Genomic DNA, 6,000 nt, shown 5'->3' on the forward strand with positions numbered 1-6,000 from the left:
AGTGATAGAATTTACGCAAATGCGTGGAGTTCCAAGGGCGTGGCAGACTCCTCCTAGACATGTCTCTGAGCCGATATGCCCCTGTTCCCGCGATTGAGTCGATCTGATAGGAGCCATCCCAGTTAGGACCCAATTTTCCATCAACCGGCTTCCTGGCGGCTAGAAGCACTTTCTTCAAGACCAATTCGCCTGGTACATAGCAGCGTAGCTGAACACGATGATTATACGATTTAGCAAGCTGCTGCTGGTACCGTGCCATGGATGCAAGGGCACGATCTCTTTGTTGTTCAATCAAAGTCAGATCCAAGGCCAGCATCATGTCGTTTCGGCCCATATCGAAAACTTTTGATTTCAAGGTTGGGAGGCCGATCTCCAAGGGGATGACTGCCTGCGTTCCGAAACACAAAGCGAATGGCGTTTCCCCAGTGGATCGCCTCGGAGTAGTGCAATGAGCCTATAACACACTTGGCAATTCTTCGACCCATTTGCCTTTAGCATTCTCCAGCCTCTTCTTGATGCCATCCAAAATGGCTTTGTTGGAGGCCTTAGCCTGGCCATTATTCTGTGGATAAGCCGGGGTGGAGAAATAGGGCCGAATACCATACTTGCTGCACAGTTCTCGGTAGACACCGCAATAAAACTGGGTGTCATTGTCTGAAATAAGTGCTCTTGGAATACTGAATTGCGCTATGATATTTCTCCATACAAAACGCTTCACATCAGTATCTCGAATGTGCGTTAGTGCCTCCGCTTCTACCCATTTTGTGAAATAATTTGTCGCGACAATCAAAAATCGCTTCTTGCCCGGGGCGCGAGGAAATGGTCCGACGATGTCAAGTCCCCATTAGGCGAATGGCCAAGGACTGGTTATAGATCTTAATTCTTCAGTAGGCAGATGGGTTAAAAGAGAAAACTTCTGGCACTGTTCACATTTCTTTACGTAACATTCGGCATCAACTCTCATTATTAGCCAATAATACCCCTGTGTCACAACTCGATGAGGAGCGCCCGCCAGAATGGGCACCACAGCTACCTTCGTGTATTTCGTTCAGGAGTTCCTCAACTTTATCCGGATGAACGCATTCTAGGTACGAACCAGAAGGGAATTTTTTGTAAAGCTTTCATTGCAGATCCAAGTAGCATCGCAGGGTTTGTTTCGCAGCTTGTGCGCTTGTTTCTTATCCAACGGGAGCTGTTCGAAAGATAGGAATGCAGTAATGGAGTCCATCCAACTCGATCCTAATTCTATGACATTCACCTAGACTTCCTTTGAAGGGCCAATGCTCGGCTTAGGGATGAAACCCACTTCAATTGTTCGTTTAATCTCTGAGTTAATGGCGGAGGCTAGGCAAGCTTGGGCGTCTGGATGTGTATTCTGATCACGGGTTATTTGGTTCAATTCATAATGGTCAAATTTTGCCAGCAAATAATTTGTTGTTTTCATGTAAGCTACCATACGGTCATTTTTGGCCGCGTACTCCCTCTTTAGCTGGTTGATCACCAGTTTTGAATCGCAAAATATAAGCAAACGCCGAGCACCCAAGAGATGTGCATTCCGCAAGCCGGTTAGCAGGGCTTCGTATTCGGCCTCATTGTTCGATGCTTTGAAGCCGAGTTTGACAGCCTGCTCGATTATTGCTCCGTCAGGAGCCATGATCACTACTCCGGCCCCACTGCCGTGTTAATTGGACAATCCATCACAGTACAGCTGCCAAATGTCCCCAACATATATTCTCCAGTTTGGCTTAGGTTGAGTTTAATCAACTTGAAGTAGGCAAGACTCCCAGTGAATTCGGCCACAAAGTTTGCAAGCACTTGCCCCTTGATTGAGGTTCTAGGCAGAAACAGAATATCGTACTGGCCGAGTTCAAGAGCCCACTTTGAAACACGCCCTGATGCTTCTGTACTACGGCGTACTGATCGGAGGGGGTAGTCTATTAGTACCCCGATGGTATGCCCCTGAAAGTAATGCATCAGTTTTCTTACTGCCATGACGAGGGCTAGGATGAGTTTTTCCAATGGAAGGTAACGTGTTTCGGCGTCAACCATTGCCTTGCTCACATAATACACTGGTCGCCGCTCTCCAAGCTCTTCCTTTAATAGTACGGCGCTGACGGCCCAATTCGAAACTGCCAGATACAGAATGAGTGGGTCGCCTGCCGAAGGTGTTGTCAAGAGTGGAACTGATCGGAGGTAAGTCTTCAGACCGTTGAAAGCGACTTCGCACTCAGAGGTCCATTCAAAAGCTTTACCCTGCTGTAGGGTATGAAAGAATTGTCGGCAGCGATCTGTGGCACGACTAATGAACCTGTTGAGCGCGATGACCATCCCCATCAACTTTTGAACCTCCTTCACCGATCGAGGGGAGCCGAGTTCCAGGATTGCGGTGATTTGCCTCGGTTGGCCTTGATTCCTCGGTGGTTGACAATGTAGCCAAGGAATTTGCCTGATTCGATCCCAAATGCACATTTGGAAGCGTTCAGCTTCATTTTGTACTTGCGTAAAATGCCGAATGTCTCTTCCAAATCGGCTAGATGAGTTTGCTGTTCTTTACATTTGACCACCATATCGTCAATGTACACTTCCATAGTACGGCCGAGTTGCTCCTTGAACATGGCAGTGACTAGTCGTTGATAAGTTGCCCTTGCATTCTTCAGCCCAAAAGGCATAACTCTATAACAATAGGTTTCTCTTAGGGTGAGGAATGCAGTTTTATCTTGGTCCTTCGGATGCATGGCAATCTGATGGTAGCCTCTGTAGGCATCCAAGAAGCTCATTCGTTGGGCTGTGGCATCTACGAGCTGGTCTATTCTGGGGCGAGGAAAGCAGTCCTTGGGACGAGCTTTGTTTAAATCCGTGAAATCAACATAGACACGCCAAATTCCATTTTTCTTCTTTATAACCACAGTATTCGACAGCCATGTAGGATAAGTCACTTCACGGATTGCCCCGGTATCAAGCAACCGGTCAACTTCTTCAACAACGGCAGCGGTATGTTCTGCGGCTGATCGCCGACTTTTCTGAATAATCAGCTTGCATTTGGGGTCAACATTTAAACGGTGCTGCAAAATAGATGGATCCACTCTCGGTAGCTCATATGATGTCCATGCAAATACATCAAGGTTGCCGAGCAAGAAAGAAATTAGTTGCTGCCTGTCGGTTTAATTCAGGGAGGCGTCGATCATGAAAAACCTGTCAGAATTCCCGTTAATTTCAACTCGATCCAAGGATTCCGTTGCTTTTTCATTTGGGAGCCAGCCAACATCGTCGAGGTTTTCTCGATCCGGCACCTCAATAGAATTCACTTTTAGTTCTCTTGGTGTCTTGGTGGAGAGAAGATAACATGCCTGTGCCGATTTCTGGGAGCCTCGAATTTGCTCGATGCCGCGTTCAGTCAGAAAGCGAAGTAGTTGATGATATGTGCTAGGCACGGCCATGCAGCCAAGTTCTTCCCAGGATAAGATTATACGGCGAAGGCAGCTTGACAACCAAAAACTCTACATCCACTGATCGGGAGCCGCCCAAACTGGTAGTGTGATTTTGCCCAATGGATATTTCGAATTTGCGTTGAAACCGAATAGTGGATAAGGAGCCGGAGACAGGTCTGACTCGGTGAACCCAAGTTTGATGAAGGTCCTGCAATACATAACCTCCGAAGTACTCCCCTGGTCTATGAGAATGCGTTCAACGGTGAATTGGTTTACGCATAGCTCGATGACCAGTGGATCAATGTAGGAGAGTGTTACGCTGATCAAATCAGAATCGTCGAAGGTAATACTCGGAGCTTCATGGGGCCGTTTTGCTGGTGTGATTTGCTTTTGGGGGTCAGGATGCGACTGAATTGTATGTACCGTGGATGACATCGGTAGGCTGTATATCATATGGATTATGCTGAGTGGAGGCGAATCCTGCCATAAAGCTACTACTTTGGTTGAGTTGTCTTTTCGGACGTAATGCTTAAGCCGACCATCTTGTACCAATTCCTCAAGGTGATCCTTCAATGCATAACAACTCTCGGTATCATGGCTGTGATCTTTGTGATACTTGCAACGCCTATCCCATCTCCTCGTGTCGGGAGGTCCCACCATTTTGGATGGCCATTTAAAGAACGGAAGGTGTTGGACTTTAGAGATAACCGTGCTGATCAGCTCTGACAACTTCATATATTTCTTGTCCGCGTGCCTTGTGCGCCTGCTATCTACTTGAAGTTGTTCACTAACTCGATGGGAACATTGGTCATTGGTTCGGCGCGAATCCCGTCTCCTGTCTTGTTTAGCCTGATTCCGTGGGTCAGGGCTCTGTGATGGCACAGAATTTATCGGCTGAACAATCTCAGAAGGGGCCGCCTTGTTGGCCTTGTTCCCGACTTTAACCCGCAGAGCGTCATCTTCTACTTTGAAGTATTCCTCGACTTTCTTCATCAACGACTAGACCGTTTTGAGGGGCCTTCTAGTCAAGGAATTGCGGAGGGCACTATCAGGATGCAACCCCATTTTAAAGGCGGTGATGGCCATGGTGTTGTTACAGGCGTCATCCACAAGGTTAAAGCATTCCCAATAGCACGCCGAATACGCTCGTAAGGTTTCTCCTGGTTAGATTTGCATTGCCCAGAGAGAGTCGGCTTGCTTCAGCTAGACCTCATTGGAGATGAATCTTGCCCTGAAGGATTTCTGTAATTGATGGAAGCTATTAATCGACGCCGGTTCCAACTTGTAATACCATCTGACGGCCAATGGTTCCAAACTGCTCAAAAATATTCGGCACATGAGAGCCTCATCGTCTGCATGCAGCGTCATGGCTTGCTTATAATGACGGATGTGGTCAGTGGGATCCAATTTTCCATCGTATAGGGTGAACGATGGAGCCTTGAACTTTTTGGGTAGCACTGCCCTTGCGATCCGTCACACAAAGGGGTCATGTTGGTCCTCTTCATCTGAATCATTTCTTCTTCTCTTATTCCGTGCACGCGGATTTCCCTCAGAAGAACTGCAGACCTCGACTCGCCTCTTCTTTTTGGAGTTTGGGGATGAGGAGTCAGATTCACTGTCACTACCTTGTCTCCGAGCTCGAGGTCGTCGAACATCCTTTCTCAGCAGTTGTGCCAGGTCTTGGCGCGCGGCCTGTTGGGGTTTTGCCACCTCCAAGGCCAAATCCTGCCGAAGGCACTCGTTTTCAGCCATCATGCTCTCCAACCTTTGTTCGTTTCGCTTCGCCTGTTCCATAATCGCTTGCATTGTTTTATCAGCTGAGTCGAAGTTCAAAACTCTTCGTGTAGTAATGTTTTCTGGTCCTAGCATGGTGCTTGGAGTTGTATCAACTTGTGGCGTAAGGTTGTCAGCGACTGCCCGAGGATCTTCTGTCATGCCCGCCATGGATGTGCTAGAGTATTCCCACAGACGGCGCCAATTGTGGGGAAATGGTTTGGAAATACTCTTTTGATCCCCTGGGATGCTCGAGATCCTCAGCTAGTAACCTGAAAAAGAATGAACACTCCGGTCGGGGGTGCCTAAATTAGCACTCCGACGGATAAGTCAGTGTATACTCTCTTGGAGAAGTGGTTTGGAAATACTCTTTTGATCCACTGGGACGCTCGAGATCCTCAGCTAGTAACTTGAAAAACAATGAACACTCCGGTCGGGGGTGCCGGAATTAGCACTCCGACGGATAAGTCAGTGTATACTCTCTTGGTTACTTGTACATTAAGTTAAGCGTATTAGTTCTCACATACCTCTCTTTGGTTGTTGTTCTTCTATTTATATACACTCCGAGTCCTCAGGATAGGGACCACTATTAATCCGTCGTGTGATTGCTCACTCGACCCTTTTTTCGTCGTATTCCAACTTCCAATCGGCCCCTCGTTCAACTGGCTTTATGGCCGACTAAGATATTCGGCATCCAAAACGTACAAGACGGGGGCGAGTATAATATGTACCGATTGTCTAAATGTGTACTCGGCCTATCTGTGTCCCCTTTTATTCGGCTCCTACAAAAAAACCTCTC

Source organism: Camellia sinensis, chromosome 9 (assembly GCF_055761805.1).
Source record: "Camellia sinensis isolate YWXY chromosome 9, ASM5576180v1, whole genome shotgun sequence".
Classification (NCBI taxonomy): domain Eukaryota; kingdom Viridiplantae; phylum Streptophyta; class Magnoliopsida; order Ericales; family Theaceae; genus Camellia; species Camellia sinensis.